Source organism: Fundulus heteroclitus, chromosome 4 (assembly GCF_011125445.2).
Source record: "Fundulus heteroclitus isolate FHET01 chromosome 4, MU-UCD_Fhet_4.1, whole genome shotgun sequence".
NCBI classification, from domain to species: domain Eukaryota; kingdom Metazoa; phylum Chordata; class Actinopteri; order Cyprinodontiformes; family Fundulidae; genus Fundulus; species Fundulus heteroclitus.
The window spans coordinates 2849446-2876697 of NC_046364.1; the positions used below are offsets into that span (position 1 = coordinate 2849446).

Sequence of the window (27252 nt, forward strand, 5' to 3'; positions counted from 1 at the left end):
GCATTTAAACTTTTTAACTTGAATAAAATCTGTTTCTGCTTCTCGCTTTTTTTACCTTCACCTGCCTTCCTCTGATGCTTCTGTAACCACCTTATAGAACCATGTGATACGGGAACAAAAACCCAAGTTTAATATATAGATATGTATATTTTAATACATTTAGCACCATTTGATGTCTGTTTTTTTTGGCATTTCACTTTTTCGTTTCACTCCTCGTCGACGAATAGTGATATAAAGACGGATTTTTAGCTACGTTTCATCTTTAATTTAAGTTTATTGTGATAATTCCAGGTCTTTGTGATTCACATTGTGAGTGTGTCTTCTCAGACGGGTTTAAATCCCAGGAGGAGCTCACGTGTCGTTCTCCCCGTCTGTCGCCATCTCCTCTGTTCCTGTCAGTCCGGCTGGACGTGAACTTTGCTCCCAGCATGCCGTCACCGTCCCGGGCGGCGCTGCCGAGTCCAGACTGACGGCTGCTGACGGGTCAGCTTCAAACGCCCCGCCGCTTCGCCTCGTGTTCGCTCGTTTTGATGGCAGGTTGACGCCGTGTGACGCCTCGCTGATGAGAGCGTCTCTGCAGGGTTTCAGTTGGAGCCGGTTTCTTCTGTGTTGGGTCGCAGGCGGTGAACCTGGAGGGAAACCAGAACCTCCTGACATCGGAGCTGAAAATAAGATCGCTTGCTTGTTTAAAGTGCGTCAAAATGCAGATTCAGACGCTAAAAGGAGCAGATTGTGAATGCAGAACGGCTGCAGGGCTTTTAAACAGTCTGCAGAAGGTGTCTCCTCTGAAGAAGTAGCATGAAGGCTTCTTCTGATCATATTTAATGTCGCAAACAAAAATCCATAAAATAAATTACGTTTTTCCCCGCTTGGACGACAATAAATAGGTTATGTAAAAAATACATATTTTAATAAAGGCGCAAACCACCTGCTTAGTTGAATGTTTCCTGAAAGCTACAAATGGCACCTTTTTTTTAAATTTTTTCAAGAAAAAAGGTTTAGAGTAACTTTTTAATAAAAAAAAAATGTTTTTAAAGAAACATCAATGCTGAAAATCCAGCATAAACGTGGTCACTTCTGAAGCATTTCAACTTAGTTGACAGAATATTATAGTAGCTGTGGCGTTGCCATGGTAATTCTTTGCTTTCAAGGGAGAAGACGATATTTTTACCATCAAAAAATGTTGATATGGGGGTAAAAAAAACAGCCTCTGAACGGCGAGAATGTTCTGATGGCCGCTGATCTTTGGGAGTCTAAAGGTGTTTTTATAGGAGATATGACGGTTAAAAAGAGCCCCTCTGTCCCAGTTCAGAGATATAAACTGACAGCTGGCAGTGAATACGAGCAAAAGACACGTTTATGATTTCATGCTTAGGTTGTGCATTTGGAAATGAAAATGTGGGCAATAAAGTGGTTTAAATTTTTTACAATCAAAACATTCTGTGGTAAAATATCCAAAATTTTTAAACCTAAACATGAAAAATGCCGTGGGAGGAGCAGTGAAGCAGAATTGTGACAAAAACCTAAAAATAGTCAGTTAATTTTACTGATGGCATGAAGTTGTCTTTATTGTAGGATGTTCAATCTTGATGATGTTGGTATTATTACAGCCTCACACGACGCTGCCGTCAAACTAAAATACAACATAAAGCTCAATAACAGCAAGATGGCAAAACAAAGACATAAAGTTATATAACATGTAAACATACCTTGCAGGTTTAGATGTAGAAATGAGAACCTAACAAATAATCTTTTGCATCCTTTGACTTCTTTTAACTTAAAGTAGCCCTTCTGGCTATAGCGTTTCGTGCTCAGGCTTCACTATTGGCATAAACCTCACATGTGTGCCGGCAGAACCAACATGACCTAGTAAAGTTTTTCAAAATAAATGTCCCAATGACAGAAAAATATGCATAATGCAAAGGAAAATACATTAACTAAAATTATGGTAGTAAAAATGACTTTTCCTGTGAGAGTTTTGTCTTACTGGCCAATAAGAACCATTTGAAGGACCTGTTGCATTGGGTTCTCACTCCTCGTGTGCTCCAATTAACTTTTAATTCTCATGAAATGGCCAAAACACATGGAGCATATTTCTGTTAGCTGACTTCCTTTGATGACCCGACTTGTCGTTACCCAACCAGACGGACGAATATAAATTCAGAACCAGGCGTTGTTGCTTTTTATTCCAGTTTCCAATTAAGAGCCAGAAAGTGAATGAAGGCTGAATTCCATTTCTTATGGGCTCCGAGTCTCCTGTTGTTCTAACATTGATGTTACAAGGAGTGATGGCAGAACTATTCCACCACTAAATGAGACTTTGAACAGTATTGATCCGTCATCAGTTGTTACAGGTCCCTTCTTGGTCTGCTTCCCTGTAGACCTGGGCGGACAGCGTTTTATTTTTAATGCTTGTTAAGGGAGATTGACCAAACGTGATACTGGGAATGACAATAATCTGCACAAAATGATGGTCGTAGACCCAAAATAATGAAATTATGGGGTCGCGTTAGGCAGATGTGATTGAATGTGGCTCACATCAGGCCTTTAGAGGAGCAAACAGTGTCGGTTTCTATATACAGTCATCATATGTGTACAGTGCTTTAACAGCGTTCCCCCGGAGGCCGTGGGTGTGTTTGTGATGTGGAGCAGCACAAACGGTGAAATGCTGCAGCTCAGCTGATGCTCAGAGGATGCTGAGTCAAGCTGGAGATGTGGAGGCGGGGCGAGGGTGTTAAAGGAGGTCAGGCAGCAAATGGAGGGTGTTGGTCAGCTGCAGCAGGGAGGCGGAGGGTCTCCTCCAACCCTCGATGATCTGTCCGGCCATTCAGCAACATGTTGGGCCGATTATCTAACCGTTTACCATCATCGTCAAAAACTTTCATCATAAACTACAGGATGATGTTTGCAAATCTCAAAGGATAAAAGTACTGTTGGGGTGGGTTATTCGTGAAAAAAATGTTCGCCATTGGTTTTATTAGAGCAGCAATAAATCAACATCTAATTAAATCAAATGGAATTAAGGATCTAATTAAATAAAGTGATAAAAGCCACAGCATCTATTGACTAAAACGGAATGGGATGGATTTAAAATAAACTGCAAACGTTATTTATCATTATTGCAGTAAATATCACAAAATAACATGAACGACGTTTAAGTCAGATTTCTTCGCTTAAAGCTCTGCGTGTAACAAGATCAGTGTATGAGATCTGGCCACATTAAAACGTCGTAATATTGCTGCTATCTCTTAAATCCATTGTTTAGTAGCTTTAGTAGAAACAATTAGTGGCTACAGAGATGGACAAGACACAAACAATATGTAAGCAATGCAAGAACATATTACCGTACACTGCCGCTGACGCTAGCACCGCTAACGCTAGCATGATGCTAACGCTAGCACCGCTAACGCTAGCATAATGCTAACGCTAGCACCGCTAACGCTAGCACCGCTAACGCTAGCACCGCTAACGCTAGCACAATGCTATGACGCCTTCAGAACCACCACAGCACCAGGCTTCGTGCTTTGATCCCTAATCACTACAAGGAGGGACGGGCATAAAGTTTTCAGACTGTAAGTCTCACTTTGTTTCATAGCTTGGCTGATCCTGCGACATAAACAGATGCGACATGTTTTTAAATGCTGTACACTGATCAACATGAACCAAGGACTAAACATTACCGTCTATAGCCAGAAGAGGGCGCTCTAAGCTAGTGAAAGCTATATGCTGCTTCTGTACCACTGTAAAATTAATTGGAGCATTAACTTATAGACAACAAAGACTGAAAACAATGTTGTTTTGCTGTTTTGATCTGCATTCACGCAGCGGAGCATTGCAGCACGAAGGGGCGATAAAACCACGATAGAACCCCGTCTTTGGGATTTACGTGATGCTAATAACAGCTAGCGTTAGCTTATGTTGTCCAGCGGTTTAAAACTTCGCTGACGCGCGTAGGGCTGGACGATATAGATAAAAATTACATTGATAAAGTAGAAATCATATTGATCGATATTGATAATTATAAACAAATTCAAAACACATATTTTAAGTGCAGCCCTGGCCATTTTATGCTTAGCGACCTATTTTTAGATACAGAACATACAAACACTGAATTCAAACTCAACCAATTATTCAACCAACTGTTTACCAAAACTGCAAGTTTAAAAAAGGAAAAGAAAAAAAGAACACATGCTCTAAAATCTATTGATCTACATGGCTAGAATGCAAAAGGAAGGAAAACTGTTTTACTATTGATCTTTTTATTGACATTTTGACCCCCATCGATATACGTCTATCGATCGATATATATACTGATATTAAATTATCGTCCAACCCTAGATGCATGTTCAGAAGCTTTACTGTTAGCTTAGCATGTAGCACTGTTATGCTGACAGTCTAATCTTAGCGTAATTTTGACATTTTACCGGTTTTAAGTTGCTGTTGCTTGTTATGCTAATTTTCCCCATTCATCCTCCCCGGTATGTTCCTGGTTATTCAGCTGGTTGTGAATGCAGCTGTGATTTAATAAATTGGTTTACCAGATTAAATGTCAGTTTTTAGTCTTGGAGTTTGTGAAGTAAGTTTCTAAATAAAAGTGACTTATAGTCCAAAAAATCTGACAGTTGCTCAGACACTGAAACAGGAATAAAACATCACTTTAAGGATGTCTGGGGCTACATCACAACCACATCGTATGCCATTAAACGTATCTGGGATTTTTTAGATGTTATTAAAATGTTTTCCCTATCGTTACACCTCCACCACCCTGCAGAGGAGCGTCTTGGAGCAGCGTGCAGCCAGAGTCGTGTTCTTTCCGTCATGATGCATGCTTGCCGGTCCAGAGCTGTGTGTTGGAACGTCGCTGGATCAGCAAATTAAGAGCTTCACCCTTTGGCTCAGTTCCTCCTCAACCACAGCAGACCACAGAAACGCGTTCACTTACTAAACATGATCCTCAATCAGCTTATCTGTCTCCCGCATCCTCCGGCCGCTGCAAACAGTCACAGTCGGCTGTTCAGCTCCAGGAAAAAAAACAAATGGGATACAAAAAAAAAAGGGAATCAGCCACTTTTTGTTTAGTGCGTTGCCAGCAGGTGGCAACTAATAAGTATTCGTCTCTGCTGGAACCGAAGCCTGGAGAGGAAGAAGTGCTGTGAGAATCCACAATGTGCAATTTCTCTGAGGATTATCCTAATCTTTGTGGATAGAAGGGATTTTTTTTATCATATCCCACAAGATGACGGTCACTCAGGCAAGTTTTTTCCTGTCAGAAACAGCTGGTGAGTCATTTTCAGCTTCATCAGGTCAGATAGGATTTATACCATCAAATGCCCAAGTCTTCCTTAAAGTAGAGCTTCTACATTTTTCTGTTTTCCACAGCAGAAATCCCTGCATTTCACTTCCTCTAACGGGAATGCAATCCTTATTAGCACACCTGTGCTTCTCCTACGCTTTAAAGCCAAATGCAGCCTTTCTCACATTTTCTTCTTAACGTAATCTAAATATGAACCAAAAATGGCATCAAGACTCCGGCTTCAGAGAAACCAGGTCACAGAAGGGAATCGGCTCGTTTGCACGCTCTCTCCTGACCTAATAACTGAGGATTCAAACACGCACACGGCTGATGATCGGATCGCTCCCAGCCTGCAGCTTCCTGCTTGGTGAATGTTTGGGATCGCGCAGTCACCCAGAGCAGATAAAAATCCAGATAAGTCATGAAGCTGCTTCATTACAGTGATGCAGAAAACGGGCATTGATCTAATATGTGATAAACTGTTGTGTTCTTTGAATTATCTGCAGATGCATGCAGAGATATTGCAGCGCTCGACAGTCTGAGATGAATGATAAATGCAGAATCTTTATTTTATGAAGGTCTGAGTCATGGCAAGTGTTTAACCTTCCTCTGAGTTCAGCCTTTTTTCCTTCCTGATGTCATTGAGTCACAAACTAAACGACCACATTAACATTTTATATCTATTTTATATCATTTAATAGAAATTATGCCATAAATGACTAAATTATCAGAATGTATATATTTAAAAACTGACATTACACATGAGAAACACTTCAGTCATGTAAACGGGGAAGATTTAGCCAAGCATGCCATGACGGCCGTTTCAGGTTTATTGTATAAAAAAATAAACATTTAATCAGAGCTCAGAGAATTACATGTTAAGGAGTAAAACAGAACAGTGGCTTTTGATTATCTTTGAAATCACTACAGCTGATTATTACGTTGCTCCAGTTGCCTGAAGCCCAGGTCAGACTTCACCTGATATCGGTGTTCCTTCACCCATGAGTTTGGTCGAGTCCATTTAAATTGGTACCAGCCGCTCTCCAGCAAGCTCCTTTGTGGGGTGGGTGGTCGGTTTGTTGGTTCATGGCTCCATTATTTATTATTCAACTACGCAACGTTGACGGGGGAGCTCAGGCCAACAGAACCCGGTCATTGGGCCGTCTGGGTCCATCTAGCTAACAACAGCTAGCGTTAGCTTTTTGAGTTTTACTACGGCACTGTTGCAGATACAGGAGCTATACTGACCTGTTTTTGCTGCTCTCAAACATCTGTCGTGCTGTTAGCTTAGCATGTAGCACCATTCAGCGTTTCATTTTTCTTTCCTGTCTGTGGGTCTTGAAAGGGTGACATACGACCGCACTGCATTGTGGGATACCAGGCTTCTATTTGTTTACACTCCCATGATCCACAACGCTGTCTTTATTTTCTGTAGTTTTTTATTTTTAAACAGCTAAAAACCTGGTGCGACCGTGTGGTGTACCTGGCTGCCCACCAGGCCTGTAATCAACCGTCTCAGCCGAGGTGCTTTGGGCTGCTGTTGCTCATCCTTTGGATGTTTTCTGGGATTGCCTCATTTTGGTAGACCCAGAAATGGATAACGAGCCGATATACAGTGATGCTCAATAGATTAGAATATGGGTTTCAATAATATTCTAAGTTATCGAATATGATTGTAATAATTTTGTTCCGGGAATGTTTTGCGATTCACCGAAACAACTGGAAAGTGCTGCTGGGGATGCACATTTTCAGGCGTTTGGTTTGGACAGCCCCATCAGCCCTGCAGCATGATCTCAGATTAGCGGTTTGGGATGGACGGACCGGCAGACAGAAACTTTTAAACCATGCTGAGATATTAGTTCTTCAGATTTGGCGTTTTCTGAAGACCAAAAGTATGTTTGATTAAAAATGTTTAGTGATTGACAGATTTAGAATCGTCCAGTATTTGTATTTTATTTTTTATTTCCTCTATATGTTGACGTTGGGGTAGTTCTTCCTGTTTGCGTCAAACTAATCCGACAGTTACTGTAAAGTGACTGAATCATGTCCATGTCCAGCCTCAGTGGTTAAACTGTTCCCTATGTGTCTACATTTGATTTTAAATGTAATCTTTTGAAAATAAGTCACAAATATATTACATCTAAATGCTCGTATGTCTGTATGATGAGTAATTCTTTTTCTGTCAGATCTCTAGTTACAAACTTTTCAAAGGACACAGATGGTATGAATAATATTCAGCTGCAACAATGAGTTGGATAATGAGGCAGAGATGGTGACAGGGCTCCTGCACACAGCTGTCTAGATTTCTGTGTAGATATTCAGCTATCTCATCTATATACATTTGATAAACAACATGATTAAGAGAAACTACAAGAAAATCATTAATAAACATACAGAAACGCACAGGACCGAATTACCAAAATAAAACGTTGGTAATTTAGAACATGGCGTCATCTTCACCCAGGATAAAGATAATTAACAATTAAATAAGCAAATATCTACCATGAAAGCAGATGAGCTGCTCAACCCCTCATGACTGCTTCTCCTTCCTGTACCTGAGCAGAGAAACTTCTGCAGAATAATCCTTCATTTCTGGAAGTCTTTCCTCTCTAATGTGGAGTTTTATCTGTTTCTCCTGCTCTCTCTGTGTGGGATGTCGGCTCTTCAGCGAATGAGCGCGCCGCTCCCACCTCTGCTCCCACTCCCTCCGGCGCTCAGGTTCATGATGAGAGGTGTATGGAAAGCAGCAGATAGGATTTGTACCTGTTTATCTCATCACGCAGCCATTGAAGCCCCCTCATCGGGTCCCTGGAGTCGATAAAAGGCGTCGACTCGTCGTTGGGGAAGAGGCGTGCGGCTAATGAACCGGATGAGATGAGATGGAGCCGAGTCCGATCACTTGGCTTGGCTGAGAATAAAGAGGCATGAAGGGAAGATGGAAAAAGAGATAATTGTTTAGACCTTTTGAATAAGTGGGAATGTGTGCTGTTGATCTTATTGATAAATTATTCAAGAGCCATTAAGTCCTGAGCCGGGTGAACCGGGCTGAGTACTGGTCAGGAGGAGACTAGCAGGGATTATAGATCCGGGAAGTCTCTCCGTTTTAATGAGCACAGCGGCGGTCTGGTGATGTCATTCATCTTTATTTCACTAATTTTTTCTGGGTTTGAAATACTACCAAACATGTTTTTCATTTTTCTTCTCCAAACTAGATTATTTAACTTCAGAGTTTCTCAGGTTAGGGAACTACGAGACGGTGGATTGTTGCAGACCTTTCCTCTTTGAGCTCCTTAGAGAAAAACGTGGTGCACAAGTTTTCACGTGGAGATGTTCTGTAGATCGACCCGTCTGGGTGATTATTACATTTCATTTCCACCAGAAATTAGAAGAAAGTTTAAAAAATAAATAAATTCAGAGACAGAACGTTACATAAAATAATAAAAGTATACTCCGCGTGTTTGGGAGTTTATGTTATTTTCTTTTCAGCTGCAAAAGCACAAAAACCAACCATGGCTTCACCTTCAGGACTTTATATTCTATATTTATGTTTTATTTCTGACTGTTTAACTTGTTTGTGCCATTTTAAATGCACATTTTGGTGTGAGAAAGTCTTGATTGAAACAAACCCGCCAACATAAAGCTGGTTAACATGAATACGGTTGCCAGAAAACAAAAGTCGGGCCGATTATTAAAGTTTTACCTGGAAAATGACACAAATACACCAGGATGTAGATGAACTGCGTCCCTGCATTGTAAAAAAAAATATGGGTTGTACGGTTTTTGGTCATTTTCTGCTAAATCTGATGCTTTTCTTGCTAATTTCAAACTTGTATGACTTTGGTTTTAACAAGAACTTTACAGCGTCATCATGAGCAGTAAAAGCGACACTCTATTAAATTGATATATTAGCACTTTGGCTAAAAACACGATAAAACGAGCCAGAAACATGAACAAAATTTGGATTAAAATAGTTGGAAACCATCTGGATCGTTAAAAGGAACCTTCTGCATGTTCTGCGCCAACTTCACGTTGTTTGCTTTCCAGTTAAAATAAGATTGACTGTAAATGTGCAGGAAAGTCAGCGATGATTGTCAGAATAAGAGCTAATATTTTAGTTTTTCTTGCAACAACAGCAACGTTTAGTCGTCTTTGAGCATTTTGAGGCTCAGAAAATGGAGTGTGGATGAAATGCAGTGAGCAGGATGTTTAAAGAGGGAACAGAGATGATGATCCTGCCTCAGTCAGACTTATTTCCTCTGACAGGTCGGCTCACAGCCTTGGGCTCCGACTGCCGTCTGTCCATTTTCATTTTAGGCCCGATTCGCATCTGGAGCCGCGGCTCGGCACCAGGTCAGACGCGATGAACTCAGTCTGAGCTGCCGAGTCTGGCACAAACTCACTCAACTGGTTCTCACACACAAGCTTTTGGGCTCAGATACTGAAATTCACCATTTCTGTGTCCAAAGGATGTAAAAACTTTAAAATGTTCCTGACGGAGCAGAAAAAAACATAGAATATTCTAGAACGCGAGCTCAAGCTTTAAGCTCTAAGGTTTCTCTCCTCTTTTAAGGGACGCTGGATAAATCGGAGCTCGCGTCGGTATCAGAAGATTTTAGTCATTTTTCTGCATGCCGGTATCGGTCCGATAAGTAAAACTGGGCCATTATAGATAACGGATGTTTACATGTGCTATTTGTTTGGTAAAGCTGTTTACAGGGTTCCTGCGGATCCTTAAAAAGTCTTAAAAGGCGCTGAATTCTGTAATATAAAACTGAGGCCTTAATTGGCATTAAAATGTCTTAAATAAGTCTGTCTTAGGTCTTAAAATTGTTACCAGGTCATAATTAGGATTTTATTTTTGTAATCCTTACCAAACAGTAAAATAATTGACACAATTATATATATTTTTAATTTACCGAACGGCTCAATGTAACCATTATTGGTTCCGTCCCGATAGCGGAACCAATAAAAACTGTTGCGGCCGGACCATAGCTGCGAAAAAGAGTTGGCACTGCTTATGTTGTGGGTTTTAAAACTGATTTATAGTTTATTTTAGTAGGGAACAAAACAAAGTTTGTGAATTCAGTTCAGTAGTTGTTAAAAATCTGTAATTTGTGTTTTTTTTTTTTTTTTTTTTTAGCTTTCTTCCTATATGGAATGTTTTTCAAAATTTTAAACATGTCTACTGGGCCAGAAGGTAATGGTTTATGTTAAAATAAACATTTGGGTAAAGTTGTCGCAAACAGGTTTAACTTGTTTATCGTGAAGTTGGTCTTAACTTTTTATTTCAAGTGGCATTAAAAAGTCTTAAAAAGTCTTGAATTTAACTTGCCTTATGCTGTAGAAACCCTGTCTTTAGCTGAAGCTGTCTGCGATGTGGTCACGTTTTTCTCATTCCTGGTTTCGGTAAATATCGGTTATCGGCCGTAACAGCAGTTCAAATATCGGATGTCAATATCGGCCAGAAGTTTCATTCATCTGTGCATCCGTATTTTATTTGTTTGGGTATAAATAAGACCGGCGTGATTATTAGAAGCTCTGATCCAGTCTGTGACTTCCTGTTTCTGTGCGACTGTGAAGCCAAAGAGGTGATTGGGCGAGGCCGGTCTGGGTTTAGATGTCAGCGGCGGTCAGCGTGTTCAGGCTGAGCGAACAGATTTCACCTCCTCCTGTGTCGGCGCAGCGCCTCGTCAGCTCAGCAGACGGCCTGCCTCCGTCATAGAGAAGCTCCACGGGTTTTTTTTTTATGAAATATTCATTGAGAATTTAAGAGTTGAATCCAAAAGCAGCATTGAAGTAATCAATAAAACGTACATGACGGACCAACCCGTCCGCACGGCCTCTTACGTCCCGCTCCTCGGCGTAGAGCTTCTGGGTTATGGGTGGAGTTGGTATCTCTAGTGAAAACATCCATCTTTGGGTTTTTGTGCGATTCCTTCTGAATCGACTCAGAAAACGCAGATGAATGGAAAATACCGCGCAGGATGGGCCGTCCGTACATCTGTACAGAAACACATCTTCATCGGCCTCCTCTGCAGTGATGAAGGTGCTGGTGGACTTTTAAAAACTCAAATTTATTTATCCCTCGGGATTACTCCTTCTGGGACATTCTGGTTCCAGTAGCTTATATAGAGTACAAAGGGCAGAGTTAAAGCAAGATGTCATTACAGATAAAATACAACAGACAGAATAATATAAAAAGAGTGTATATAGTACAAAAGAGCATAGGGCTGAACGATTTTGGAAAATAATCTAATTGCAATTTTTTTTTCTTAATATTGCGATTTAATGCATTTTTTTTCCCCCAGTTTAATTTATCATGTCTTTTTAAACATATACAAACAACAAATCAATTTGTTTCCTCGCCGTGCAGATTAGTTGCTAAAAGACCCACAGCATCTAAACTCAGAGCAGTAATGATTGCGTTCTGCCTACAATATATTTCAACCAAAATTGCAATTTTGACTTTTCTCCGCATTAACCACAAGCAACAAAAATGGCCTCTAAATAAAGACGTTTGCAAACAAGGACTATTCAAAACAAGAACTTTTAATGTTTCTATTAATCAGAATATTATTCAACAGAACAGCTTTTAATTGATTTGGACATCGATCCTTGTTGAACATAAAGTGCAACCAACAAGCAAGTTGATTGACCAGAACTTAATGCTATGTATGATTATATAAACTCTAAAACAAGTAATAAAGTTAGATTATCTCACTGCTGCAATTGTCTCCCTTCCATGTGGAGGCAAACCCACTTTAAACATTTTACCAACACCTAAAGGACGCGTCTAATTCCATAATTGTTACATAGCCAAAAATTGCAGACCTCTGCGATTTGGAAATTGCGTTTTTTTTAAATTGCGATTATAATGAAAATGCGATTAATTGTTCAGCCCTAAAAGAGCATAAGAAAAGTTGTAATGTCCTGGAATATGTTTCCTTTAGATATAAAATATCTGCACAGTAAAGAGCGCTTGGATTATTGCACTGCAGAGATGTACTGACCATACAGATAAGTAGAAATTATACAGACTATACAGTAGTTGACTTGGACTGTGTAGTGGTAGCGCTTCCTCCTCCACAGCCCGCCTGAAACTGATGGTGGAGGTGCAGAAACTGCCACCACTAGAGGAAGCTAGGCTCTTAGCTTTTCCTCCTGTCACATGGTGCACACGTTGCTGCGGCTGCAGGTCAGTGCGTCCTGCACGGCCGCAGACGATCAGGGATTGGTCCGAAGTGCAGGAAAAAATGACGTTTAACCACAACCAGAAGATCTGTCTTCAGAGGTAGAGCCGTGTGGACGGGTTAATCATGCATGCACTCTGTGGGTTCGTATCAACGCTGGTTTATGGAGACATCTTTACAGCATTTAGGAACGACACGTTCAGCGTTTTCTTTACTTTCTTTTCTGATCTGGCCTCAGAGGAAGGTTTTTACTGGAGGAAACCGCTGGTGATCGCCGTGAGGATTTGTGCAAATCAGGTTTAATTAATCAGAATCTCATAAAAAAAATAACCTCTGTGTTTTAACCTGGGAGAAAACATGAACCACACATCTTTCTTTCTGCGCTATAAGCCCAGCAGTTCAGGGAGTTGAAACTTTTAACCCTCCTCCCTTTCCTGCCTCCAACGAAAGCCACAATCTCTCCCAAAGTCCCCAAACTCATCCGAAAATCCGTCTTATCTCAGTTCCTCCTGTTTTTTCTGGGGTTCTTTCTTCAACTCTTCAGCTGTTTGAGCTTCTCTGAGGATTCAGAAACGAGAAAAAAAAAAAAAAAATTCATTGAGTTTCACACCAGAGATGCTGCAGGAATATGAGAGCGCAGGAAAATCAATGTTCTGCAGCTCAGCGCCCCGCGCCCCAAACATCCAAACAGGAGCCAATAAACAGCATTAATATCATTATTAACGTTAAAACTATTTGTACAGGTTCTCATTGATAAGAGCATATAGCTGATGGTGAGCGCTGCTTGGGGTTTATTTCCCGCTGTAGCCCTAATATCCACAGTTTCAGGGTCAGTAAATAAAAATCAGGTCCTCAGAAGAGGGTTAAGGCATCCTGCCCAGGTCCTGCATAATCTGGGAAAATATGACAAAATGCTTAAGTTTAGGTGTTTAATAAATGAGCACAGAAAAAAAGGAAGAGGAAAATATTAATTTCTTTATTTAATTTTACAAGACTTTATATCCTGTCCTGTTTTATCCGTTCAAGTAAAGGAGCAAAAATTGACCCCAGATTCTGACCCCTGCCGTAAAACACCTGCTGGTCGTCGCTCGATTTATAAGACCAAAGTTATTTGAGACGGAACCAGAACCAGAACCAGAAAGTTTTAAAGTCAGACGGTGCAAAAGTTTCACTTTTATGATGTAACCTTGGGAGCTAATAATACTAACGAGATTTAATCAAACACCTGTTAGGAAAGAAAAAGCAGGAATAATGATGTTTTTAATGATGACTTTATAATTAGATTGCTCAGCTAATGTCTGTTATAGATGATCCTGCAGTTATTTAGCTGCAGCTCCAGCAGGGGAGGCTTTCAGTCTTCTTTGAATCATTGACTTTAATGATCGGCGTACATGCAGCTGATGATATTACTGGCAGGCAGAGAAAAGCAGAAAATGAACACCAGGGCTTTACGCAAACAGCCGCTCTGACAAAAATCCTTTCAGACGCTGCCACAGATGCCCGTTTTTTTAACGTTATTAACGCTGAGAGTTTAAACGAAGGGCTAAAGTTTATATTATGGTTGTCGGTCCATGTTAATGTGTTCTTCTTTCAACTTCTACCATTTTTTTCACATAAAATTTACAAACTTCAGTGTCAGTTTTTGGCAGACCAACACAGACCATGTTGGAGAAACCCAAATGCAGCACATGGGGTACCAGCTGCCAAGCATGGTGGCGGCGGTATGAAGACCATGAAGTGAAGAATGGAGGCGCAGCAAAGGCAGCGTGCAGACGTCAGATCTGACTGGAATGCTGTGGTGGAAGCTAATGGCGTTCTGTTAGCTGTGACATCATCAGGGGAGGCAGATCATCCACTATTACCATCTAACATAGAAAGTACTCCTGGGTCAATGTGAGCTTCTGAGCTTTCTGTGTCTCTGCTCTGTCTTCTCTAAGCCCCAGTGGGTGGAGGCAGATGAGCGTTCACACTGAGCCTGGTTCTGGTTCTGCTGGAGGTTCTCCTCCCTGTTAAAGGGGAGTTTTCCTCTCCACTGTCGCTTCATGCATGCTCAGTATGAGGGATTGCTGCAAAGCCATCAACAATGCAGACGACTGTCCACTGTGGCTCTACGCTCTTTCAGGAGGAGTGAATGCTGCTTGGAGAGACTTGATGCAACCTGCTGGGTTTCCTTAGAGAGGAAACTTTCTCACCAACCTGGAGGATCTGATGGAACCTGACTTTGGAAAGTGCACTGCAAAAACGGAAATAAAAATAAGTAATATTTTCTTAAAATATCTGTATTTTTCCTTGATTTGAGCAGGAAAATAAGATGGTTTGCCAATGGAATGAGATTTTTTCACTTAAAATAGGAACAACTCATCTCCATCATCTTATTTCAGGTGCAGTTTATCTAATTATCTCATTTTATGGGTGAAAATACTCATTCCATTGGCAGATAATCTGCTTTACCTGCTCAAATAACGGACAAATACACTAACTTTAAGAACATTTTACTTATTTTTAATATCTGTTTTTGCAGTGTGCCTTGAGATGACGTGTTGTGAATTGGAGCTATAGAAATAAAATTAAATTGAATTAATGTTTACAAACCTCGACGAGTCTAACCAGTGCTGGTACTGACAGTGGACTTTAGTTCTGCTGCTAGCTGCACACAGGAACGCTGATAGTTTTGCTGCTGAAGGCGTTTTCACAACCAGACGTGAAATCCTTCAGCTGAACGAAGCGAAGGTTCATGATTATTTGATATTCTGCTTGTCTCTGTGCTGTTGAAGGTGGGACAGGTGTAAGATTTCAGAGAATTTGTTCTAAGGGGCGCTGAAGTCGGCACCGACTGGCCTCACGTTTGATTTTCGCTGCAGAGCTAATTGTGTTAAAACTTGAGCGATCTGATCAGAGACGTCTACAAAGCTGCATTTCCCCCGATTCAGTTTACTGCCAACTAAAACATAAAGGCAGAGAAATTACCCGTCTCACACTGGGCCGGGCCCCGTTCGGCGCTGACCCCCCCCCCCCTCCGCTGCCTCATTGCCTCGGGCCATATGAAGCGGCTTTAATGGCTGCTGCTGTTTCCCGCTACGAGCCAATCTGGCGCTGCTCCTGCAGCCATCAGAGAGCTGTTAGTACACAACGGCAGCAGCTATCAGCGGCAGTAAAAACAGCCCCGGACCTCCTGCCGCTCAGGATCATTCCAGAACCCCCCCCCGCATCCCCTGCTTAATGCAGATTAGGGCTGTCGGCATGCGAGGTGTTTGTTTACCACGGGATGCGTGGGGCTCAGGGCTTCTGACCGCCGCGGCGTGGCCCGGCCTCCCTCTGCAGCAGAGAGACGCTGCCATCTGGACCCGGAGCCGAGGCGGCGCCGGGCAGGACACAATCAGGACAAGAATCTGCTTTTATCCTCTCACTCCTCCTCCATCTGCCCCTCCGTCCCTTCAGAGTCTCGCCACGGAGCGTTTCCTCGCCAGAATCGGGCCGTAATGAGCCCCGCCTGCAGCCTCGGTGACCTTTGACCCAGCAGCCATTATTACGGTGATAACCCGCCCGGTTTTATTACGCTCCGTCTGTTTCCTCATCACCCAGGAACACAACAGGACAGTAGAGTCCTCCATCCACGCAGTGGCTTCACGGCGCCAAGAAAACCGGACCCAGTGCGACCCGCTAGGCGAGAGATCCGGTCCGGTTCCGTTGGGAAAACATGGAGTTAAAAACTCAGGAAGTTTACACAAAAGTTTAATTAACCTTCACATGCGTACAGATCACTGAGCTATATAATACACTGGAGTGCTAATCGGCCGCTGTTAGAACGAGTCGCTGTGAAGCCACCAGCCGCCATATTGGTACTCCCTAATTCCCCCCAGTAACTATGGAATATGTGCGCTACAGCATCGAATAACGAAGATTTTCTCATATTCAGGGGGGCTTAAAACTTTTAAAATGTCAAATGCCATATACTTTTATGTTATGTTCTAAAACTATCAAGTACTGAGAAAGTCATGTGCTGAAATATTTTACATTTTATTTATTTTATTTAAATATATATATATATATATATATATATATATATATATATATATATATATATATATATATATATATATTAATATTAATATGAATAACATGTAAAATAATTCAGCACCTAATTTCCTAGTAGTTGATAGTGTTAGTACATCCACTGACTGTAGAATTACCTGTGAAACGTTTTCACTCAGCCAGAAAACTGCTTGTTGTTGCAACCAAATCCTATGGGATTCTGTGAGAGTAGGGAGTAGCAAGATGGCCGCCAGTGACTTCAGTTTTTCGACAAAATCAGCACTCCAGTGTATAATATAGCTCAGTGGCATAGATCCCCGTCCGGACACGAGGAAGGATGAAGAGGGGCGAGCAGAAGATTTCTAGTGCGCTCGTTAAATATCAGAACCAGTCGTTCTCCTCTGGTTCTGTGAGTCCGATCCTAAAGAAGAACAGAGTCTGCCTGCCTGTAGGAGCCTGATTGGAGCTTCTCCACCTCCTGGGATGCAGCTGCATAACTAAGAGGCTTGCCTCCATGTTTCTCTAGAAGTCCGGTCCACTTCCAAACCCAGGCGCCGCAGTACGGGGCCCAGCTCCTCTTTTTTCCTTCACAGAGAAGCTTTAAAACAGGGGCCCACCGAACAATTAAGTCCGGCTGGTGGCTAAATGCATTATCATTATTCAACAACAAAAATAAATAAAAAAATGTCTGGCAATGTGGCAATAAGAATTGTTGTCTTAATGCCAAAAAGAGCTCATCAGATTTGACTTTAACAAGTGGAGCAGTACTGCTTTTGCCATAGTGCTCCGCTTGATTTATGAATGTGAATAGTTTTATTATGATTCATGCGGGGAATATCTCAAATGATATGGACACTACAATGGGAAAGTAGGAGAGGAAAGGAAGAACAAGAAGAAAAAAAAGAAAAGGTGAAAGAAAGAGGAGATAAAAGGAAGAGAATGATAAAACAATTTTTGAAAAAAACATGTACTTTGTTTAATTGAAAATCTGCAGTTCCTATATTGTCCACGAGGGGCGCTGTGTTTTAATCAGCAGATGGTAGCACTGAGCTTCAGGTGTGGAAAATTGATTTTAAATAATTTCTTAATTTTTATCTGTTTGATGTATTTTGTCATGTAGGACAGTGTTTTTAAGTTCCAAAAAATGTGAATAAATGTTTTTCAACATTGTACAATCACTGTGATCAGTTCTTATGCATAATGCACAAGTAAATGTTTAACTGAGTAAAAGTATTGTTGAAATTGCACTGTTTTTTTTTTAAATGCTGAGGTTATTCATAATATATTGTGTAAAAGTGAAATTCATTTAATATAAAAATCAACAACAAGTCCACTTTTATTAGTTCTATTTAATCTTGCAATGAGTTTACTCGTGTGGCCCTCTGGAGATCAGATTAAGCTGAATGCGGCCCCTAAACCAAAATGAGCCTTAAAGTCTCAGCCGGCGGATGAGGGAACCGTTTTGCTAGTTTACAGAGCCGGAGCGTCTGATGGATGTCGGCTGTGATGATGATGATGATGATGATGAGAGGAAGGAGCAGCTCCTCCTCTGGTTCTGCTGTTTTCTGGGTCTCCGGTACGCCGCCTGGTCTCACGCTCGTGTGTCTTTGCCTCCTCGTCTCTCGCAGGCTGGATCTTCTCCTGGAGGGCTGCGGTGAAGTCATCAGAGACGGAGGAGCCTCTTCGTCACCGCTCATCGGTTTCCTCACGCTGGGACTTACATTAGTGAAGCTGGTAAACTCCTGTGTTCTTTTTTTTTTTTTTCCTCCTCTCCTTTAAATTGGCTCCCAGGCTATTAAGGTGCGCCGTTGTTTGTTTGTGCTCCTCTGCTTCTCTTTTCTGCGTCAGAGAAGTTGCAGAGGAAATTATTAATGTGTGCTCCAGGCCTTTTTTTGGGTTTGGCTTCAGCTCAGCGGCGGTGGAACCTCATTCAGAGGAGTGAGCTCTAAAAGAAGCACCACGGGCAGATCGATACTGCAGAGCCTCTGCTTTCTTTCTCTGCTCTGTAGTTACACTCAGAGGAACCGTATTTGTTAATGGAGGAGAGCCGTTTTACACAAATCAGTCTTCACAGGTTAGATTAAGATGGAGGAGCTCATTGTTGCTCTTTTTTTATCCATCTGAATTTAATATCAGACGTTTTTTAGACACGTTTTTGCTTTGGAAAGGTTAAAATCGGGGCGTCACAATCACAAATTTATCCATATTAGTATTTCTTAGTAGTTCAAGGAACACTTGAATAGATTTTAGTCGTCATGTAAGCATGATGTGTTCAGGCTCTGATCTGCAGCAGGAAATTCTGCTGTTTTTCTTTGAAAAGTCGTCAAACGAAGCCAGATGCAACTTTTTTTTTAATAAAACCACGCAGGGATGGACTTAAAATGCAATATTTTGTGCTCTCTATTGTGAGAACGATAAACGCAACGATGCAAAGTATTTCCAACTTCTTCTCAGTATTTAGCAGGCTGCTGTAAACAATGTATGCTCTTGAAACAAATGCGTGTTTGTTTTTGTTTTTTAATAAAAAGCTGCTGCAGCACAGCTTGTTGCATAATTTTACCGCTAAACTGAGCACAGTTTCTGCATTTAGTCATATTTTCATCATAATTTACTGATATTTCTTGATGCTGTAAGAACTTAGAGTAGAGAAAATGGGAATAGTCGGTAAAGTTAAATGTGAACAGCTTGATGGATGGAAGAAAAAGTTACATTTACTGAGCGGTATGAGCTTAATGTTGTGCTTCCTGCTTTTTGACACCAGTTCAATCCACTTTAAGCTCAGTGCACATTGAACAGTAGGGGGCGCTGAAAATAAGTAGCTAATCTCTGCTTTCTCAAGTCGTTTCTAACTATATAATCGTTTTTATAACTTCCGTCACAGGTCTGACCCGCCCATGTTTCCTGATGCACCTCCCAGAAACATTTCCTTCGATTGTTTATTATTAACATATGTTTATCAGCCGAAAAGCGGCACAACAAACCAGTTTTATGAAATGTTTCCAATACTTCCGGTTTAAAACGTCCTTCCCACAGCGGCGTTCCTGCTTTGTTACGCGTCTATTTTCTTTGTTTTTTTCCTGTCTTGACGTGAGGCCGGCGGCTTTTCTGCCGGTCGGGGGTGGGGGGGGGGGTCTTCTCACCCAGAGCTGCAGATCTGCCAGCCGGCCAGGAGCTGCAGACTCAAACTGCTGATGGGGGACTTTATCGAGTGCTGCTTCTCTCCTGTTATCACCACTTCCCTCATCTTCCCCACAGACTTTCACACCTTTCCAAAACAGTTTGCTTTCGATTAAACCCCCCCCCCCCCCCCCCCGTTCCTTTTTTTAGCAGCATAATCAGCGCCACGTAGACAGGAACACACACGTGCACGGCTTTATTTTAAGTCCTAACGCGATCCGCCCTGGTTTCCTGATCATGTTGTCTCTGCGGTATGTGGAGTCTGAAGCTAGCAGAGGCAAACGAGGACGTTCATCAGGCTGAAGCCAGCGTTGGGCTGCAGTGATGGTTCTAACTGGGTTCTGACTGTCTCTGGAAAACGGGCCGGTTCTGTGTGAATCGCATTAGATCGCCTCCCGCCGCTGCAGGAATGCGACGCTCTGACTGATTTATGGGCTCTGCTTGTGGCGGCAGCTGATCTGCACCGATCGTAACGAGCTTTCACGCTCTCACACCGCGCCGCCTGAAAAGCTTTCCCCCATCCACTCTACTCCCATTCAGAGGTGACCCCCCCCCCCCCCCCCCCCCCCCCAGCACCTAATCCCTCCACCTCTGACCTCAGCGCTGCACCCCGCCTCTCATTGGACAGTTGACAAACAGCGGAGGTCACTGACGCGGCCCTCTGCTCTGCTGGAGGCAGCAGGATAGAAACGGGTCAGAATCTCTGGACGGGAACCTCTGCAGACCTCAGGGTCTCTGTCACAGTTTCAGACCCTGAATTAGAGACGGAGGGCAGGTTCCTTAAGGTTCCTCCCTTTGGAAAGGTTTCAGGTCCAGTTATCAATCTGTTGCTTCATATTTTCACATTTAATGATCAGTTTTTAAAACTTTTCTGATTTTTCTAAAGACATTGGCAGGGAGTGACTGAAGCGTGGTTTACCAGCCGCATGTGGCTTTTCTCTCATCCCGTGTGGCTAACAGTGATTATTTTTTTATTTATTTTTTACTGGTCTTTTCTCATTTTAACTGCAGTTTGTAGAGGATTTTATTTTGAAAAAGCTGTTCATTTGAAAAATATCAACTTCCACCACGACACGTCTGGAGTTCAATCATCTCTGCAGCTACTTCAACCGAACCACCGGCACCAAGAGAGGAATTTAATGTTTTTTTTTTTTTATCTCCTTCAATTACTGTAAGTCATCAAAGTATATTAGACAGATGTATCCACAGAACTGTCGGAATCTGATTATAAATACTCGTAAAAACCACTACAGACACCTTAAAAACTCAAAGCAGCTGAATTAGAACGCGAAAAAAAAAAAAAAAAAAAAAAGTCCAGAAATGCCATGACTCCAACTCTAGGTCTCCACTGTTAGAACCCAACAAGCTCATAGAAAGCATCGGTTTTATTCCCACTTGTGCTCTTCAGCCTGGGATTTACCTCTTCCCACTCACGCCTTTATTTTAACGAGCAGTTTTCGCTTCAGAGTGGAAATAAAGGAGCGTCGGAATAGGGCTGTACGATGATTCAATATCAATAAATATCGAATAAGATACATCTATCTTATGATAGAACAAAATGGTCAGTAAAAAGTTCAATAGAATAAAAGTTTCCTTCCTTTTGCATTCTATTATGTAGGTTAATATTAGTCATTACATCCTACCAACCAATCACAACGCAGACCCAGATAAACTCCGCCCCCTTCAAAGAGTTCAGAGAGCACGCGTTCTTTTTTCTTTTTAAAAAAAACATTTTGTTTGGCAAAAAAATTTATTGAATAATGGTTTGAGTTTGAATGCAGCGTTTGTGTGTCTGTATCTAAAAACAGGTCTCTAAGAAACAGCATAAAGTGGACTTAAAATCTGTTTTGAATTTGTTGATGATTATCTATATCAATCGATATGATTTCTATTTTATCGATGTGCTTTATTCATATGTCGCTCAGCCCTACGGAGGAGCAATGGTGAAAGCAGCGCGGGTGCAGAGGTCCTCCTTTAATTATTTACTGGGTTTTAATTCTGTTGATATTAGATTTAATGTTGATATGTGTGTGACAGACATGCATATCTGACATTTATGAAAAAATATGTCCCGTGTCGCTTCAAAATGGACGCAACGTAAATCAAAAAAGGGGATCAGCTGTTGCAAACATGTGATCCATTTACTGGTAAAGCTAGATTTGTTTAGCTGTCATTTGGTATAAGCCACGGCTCAATTTAAGGCCATTTAAAAGGTTTTTACCAAATGTTTGTGAAATTACGTTACCCCGCCCTGTTTTCAGCTGCCAATCAGTTTATTTATGCTTTTATCTATTTATCGGTTTATTTATGCTTTTATTTATTTATCAGTTTATTTATGCTTGGAGAAAGCAGGTGAGGTGGGTAACCAAGAAACAACGGAGAGGAGTTTTAGACTTATTAGTATTCTCCTATCAATCAAGTGGAATGGATTCTGTGGGGAAGCAAAAGAAATCTCACGGGGAAGTCATAGTTTTACACCGGGTCAGAACATTTCCATATTTCACCTAAGAGCCGAATCAATAGCCGAATAGCAGCAGCGGTGCGTCTAAGGTGTGTTCTCAGTGAGAGGCAGCAGACTGAGGTGACGAAGTGAAACGCCGCTCAGCTCAGATGTCGTTACGCAGAGAAACGTAAATCATTTAATGGGCATCATCAGTCGGGCCAGAACATGAAGCCGCTGCTTCTACAGGTCCGGGAAGTTAGTGCCGCAAACTGGAGCCGCCAGTAGAAATCAGATTAGCTGCCAGTTCCCATCATGCTTTGGGTTAGAAATACAGTTAAAATGCTCAAGTATATTCAGCCAGTCACCACGAATAAATACAATTTCCTCAATAAAATGTGAGTAATTCGGTTCAAAATGTGCAATAACATAACATGTTTTTTAATTTTTCCCAACAGACTGATATATTTCAACAATTATTTATGTTTATTTGAGAATTAAGGCAAGCAATAGAACCCCAAAATTCAGTTTTAGAGAAATTTAGAACAATACATAAGAACATGACACCACCGTGCAATTAAATGGTGTTATTTAATGTTTATTCAAATAACCCTCAGTCTGTCGATCTAACAGCAAACTCTGTGCACATATGGAATAAATTACCTCTTTTAAATCTAATAATTTATTAACAGAAACACAAAAATCAACTTTCAGTCAAACATTTAAATCAACTCTTCTTTACTAGTCTAGTGGAAGTTAAATAAAACTACTAAGCAAAATTAAGATTAAATAAACCAAGGAACGATGTACACAAAAATGGTCAAAAGGACATATAAAATCCGATCAGTGGGAATCTTTAATTTACCAAAATTCATCTTAAGGAATTTGGAAAGAGGTTAAATTAGCTGAACTAATTTAAAATGACATTTGCCATGTGTTCAACCTATTCACACTGCAAACCAGAATTAGATAAAAGATTACTTAGGAAATATATTTAATTTATTTGCTAAATTAAAAATCAATAACTATTAGGAGATTTAATTTTAATTAATGTAATTTCTCAACTTGGCTAGTAGCGAGCCGGTAGCTGCTATGCTAGCGGGCTTCAGCGCTTGTTTAAACAGTTTTTAGTCGTGCTTCAGTTTAATGAGCGGGCTGGAAAACACAAACATTCCGGTCCCATCGGTGTTTAAAACCCTCATGGAAATGAGGTTTGTCACAACGTTAAAACACATTAGCATCTGACTCAAAAGAGCGCTAGCTGGTAGCCTAGCGGGTTTTAGCTTCAGAACAACAAAATAGTTTGATCCCAAAATAAGTCATCCTTGATCGTGTCTGGTTCTGGTAACTCGGGGACATCCAGTGGTGATCAGTAATTTCAGGGCCAGTTAACGAGCGCTGGCAGAAATCAGACTGCACTTAGCTTTGAGCCTAACGACGTTGGAACTGGGACCAAAGCTAACGACCTTGCAGGCTCCTCTGTTAGAGGCATCCGTCTGGGACTTGATTAAAGAAAGAACTTCACTTTTATTGTCCGTTGACGCATTAAAGCATTTTTCTCCGATCTTTATCTAAATGATGTGATTACAGACAAAAAATGGAGGCTTCACAGTTTTGATGGATTTAATTAAATGGGTAAAATAAACTAGATTTTTCATTGTTTGACCTGCTGGTCATACTCGTGTCATGTTAAAAACTCCCTTACTTGTGGGCTGGTTTGGTTTGCTTCATCTTGGCTTTAAAACATTTGTTTCTGTGAGGTCTAAAGGACTTTGACTAAAATATCAGGATAATAATTTCAGTCAGCAGTCAATCTGCCACCTTAGGCTAAATGAAGCCACTGCAGTTGTAATCAAATATAATTTCTGATAAAAGCAGAGCTGCTCAACGAGACGAGGCGGTAAAACCGTCAGATTGTTTTCACACAGCTCACTGCTGAGGATGACCCGTCGATCTATTGATCGGCCAATCAGCGGTAAACAAATCAGCAGCATATCTGCTTATCGATCAGCTGTCAGCCCACAGTAGGTGGAACATAAACACACCGCCTGCTTTCTGATCCCGTTCAAACCACAGGAAAGAAAAATAAATGTTTCCTGCAGAGATGAAGGATCAGGAAAACTCTGGTCCTGTTTCACCTTCGTGACCGGGGTCTCCTCCCAGTGGGACGCGCCTGGAAGACCGTCCCACTGCTTCAGATTCCCAGACCCCCTCAGCTGACACCTTTCGATGCAGAGAAGCAGCGGCTCTTCTTTAAGGAAATAATTAAACAATTCAATTCAATTTTATTTATATAGCACCAGTTCATGAAACACGTCATCTCAAGGCTCTTTCCAGAGTCAGACTCCATCAGATCCTCCAGGTTGGTGAGAAAGTTTCCTCTCTAAGGAAACCCAGCAGGTTGCATCAAGTCTCTCCAAGCAGCATTCACTCCTCCTGAAAGAGCGTAGAGCCACAGTGGACAGTCGTCTGCATTGTTGATGGCTTTGCAGCAACCCTCATACTGAGCATGCATGAAGCGACAGTGGAGAGGAAAACTCCCCTTTAACAGGGAGGAGAACCTCCAGCAGAACCAGAACCAGGCTCAGTGTGAACGCTCATCTGCCTCCACCCACTGGGGCTTAGAGAAGACAGAGCAGAGACACAGAAAGCTCAGAAGCTCACATTGACCCAGGAGTACTTTCTATGCTAGAGAAGACAGAGCAGAGACAGAAAGAGACAGAAGCTCCTCGCCCTCTCTCGTAGGCTGAGCCCTGTGGAGGAAGCCCGTTTCAGCGGCTTGTAATAAAGAAATGCTCCAGATTTAGGTTGATGGTCATCCAAAATGGGTTGTTCTCTGGGATGCATTTCCAACTGGACACTCTTGAGTTGTTCCTGGACCCTGCAGCAGAACCAACGGGGCAGAAAAGTCCCCCTGGGTTCCTGAAGAAGGTCCCTGTGGAGGAAATGCGTAGCCAGCCTCCCCTAAAGCTGAAATCAGCTGGACGAGGTCTCTCAACATGCTGCTACTTCTAAAAGTCGGTCTGAACTCTGGAAAAATACGACCAGAGTTGTGGAGGAAGATCTTCTTGGCTCTGCCAGGAGCTGCGCCCGCTCCTCCTCCTCCCCCTCGCTGTCCTCTCCTTCGTGGAGAGTAAATGATGAGGCCCTCCAGAGGAGCCGTCTACGACATTTGTTATGACTGCCGGAGAAATGAAGGCAGAAGATGGAAGGAGGGGGAAAAGTGACGGACGGAGATTGAAAGAGACAACATGTACAGTGGAAAGCTCTCATTAATGGATGTCTGCCTCTCGTTTTCCTCTCCACATCTGCTCCCCCCCGACCTCACAAACAACAACACAGACCTCCTTCCTTTGCTGTCAGGGAGATGAATCTGCTGCTGGCGACTGGAAAGGATCGGAGCTCTGCTGGGGAAATTAAGTCGCAGCTATACTTAATCATTTACCTCCGCTCCTTCTTTTTGCTGTCTTCTTTCTCTTTACCCGTCTCCACTCCCTTCCCACCCCTCCGTTGCCCTCTGCTCGCTGACAGCAGGGGTGAGGAATTGCTACAGTGTCTAAACGAAATCCCGAAGCTCCCCGAAACCGATGCCTCTCAGCAGTTTGGGACTGAATTCCTGCGGATCAGCAGCTGAAGCCGAGGAGAATGAAAGCTGATTCCACGCCCGCCGTAGCGTACGTGGTGGTGGAATAAGTAAATATAGCTTCTTAAAAATGTGCATTTGTGTTTTTCAAAAGGCAATAGAGACAGTTAATCTACAGCGCCTTGCAAATGTATTCACCCCCTCTTAGCTTCTCACCCATTTTCTTACATTCCAGCTTATAATTTAAATGTTTTCACTCGTATTTTATGAGACTGATCTGAACAAAATAGTCTTAAGTTTGTAAGGTGAAAATAAAAAAGAAAGCTAATTACCTTCAAAAGTCCCATAGTTAGTGAAATGAAGTCCACCTGTGTGAGATCTAAGGGTCACATGACCTGTAGGTGAACACACCTGTCCTGAAAGCATCCAGAGGTGCAGCAGCACCAAGCGCCACGAAGACCAAGGAGCTGGGCTTCATGGAGGAGAGGCCAGAAAAAGACTACTGTGGGCTAAAAATAAATTGAGTTTGCCAAAAGGCACTTGGGCAGCTCCCTATGAGTATGGAGGAAGGCGCTCTGGCCAGATGAGACCAAAACTGAACTCTTCAGCCACCAATGAAAACGCTGTCTGGTCCAAACCAGGGTTCTCGTCAGCGCGTTTCTGTGCAGCGGCCCGTCACGCTGAAAGTCGTCAACATTACACTGAAATTAGACCGTTAACGCTACAGCGCTACGTGCTAAGCTAACGGTACGACACGGATGTGTGACAGCAACGTTGAAAAAGGCCAGTTAAGCCCCAGAACATCAGCGCCAGCTAAGCTGTAAACCTTCCGGACAACATAAGCTAACGCTAGCTGTTATTAGCTAGACGAACAGCCCAGTGACCGGGTTCTGGGAAACCGGACAGAGTCGAGGGTCCGATGGATGGAGCTAAATACAGGGATAGTCTGGATCAGAACCGCTACCTGGGACCTGAGGCTGGGACAGAGGGTCATCTTCCAGCAGGACAACGGCCCAAAGCGTCTCTGGAGGGATTTAAGGGGAAACCTTTAAATGTGTGAAGGGCCTAGTCAAAGTCCGGGCTGGATCAGTTCAGCCTAGTTAAAACGGATCAGAGATCTGAATAGAGCTGGGCGATAAATCGATTTAATCGATTAATTCGAATTTACAATTCTTTAAGATTTCATTTTTGGAAAATCTGGATTTTATTTTGCCAATACACTCATTGGGTTTCCATGAAGAGAACAGCATGTGATGCTGAATATATGTTTAGGCAAATGTATTGTCAAAATATTGTTAAGTGGAAACTTTTTTTTACCATAATACGAGGTACTTCATTCACTTATTCACTTTTTTTTTTTTACTTAGTTTCACAAGTGCAGTGAAGCCTGTTCTTAGCTCAATGTGTAATACCACTAGCAGCAAATGTTTTGTTATATTTTCATTGTTTATAATGGCACGGCTGCCATCTTGTTTTACAAGCCTGTTTCACAGCTTGTTTTTAGTTGCACTTTGAATTCAGGTCAACTCCCCGACGA

General features: G+C 42.0%; 1 protein-coding gene and 1 long non-coding RNA gene across 3 annotated transcripts in view; one reads left to right on the forward strand and one right to left on the reverse strand.

Annotated features, from left to right (window-relative positions):
* large2 (LARGE xylosyl- and glucuronyltransferase 2) overlaps positions 1 to 27252 on the forward strand; it is a 107363-nt gene that overhangs the window by 27603 nt on the left and 52508 nt on the right. The window contains exon 2 of one of the 2 annotated variants that reach the window (XM_012879189.3): positions 18144 to 18249. The exons of the other annotated variant lie outside the window; for it this stretch is intronic. The gene's annotated coding sequence lies outside the window, so the exon portion shown is untranslated. The remainder of the gene's footprint in view (positions 1 to 18143; positions 18250 to 27252) is intronic. 2 annotated transcript variants of the gene reach the window in all.
* LOC118562867 lies at positions 353 to 26909 on the reverse strand. The gene is made up of 3 exons (XR_004930846.1): positions 25578 to 26909; positions 8057 to 8201; positions 353 to 629 (listed from the first exon to the last, which is right to left on the reverse strand). It is a non-coding gene; the product is annotated as an uncharacterized LOC118562867 (long non-coding RNA).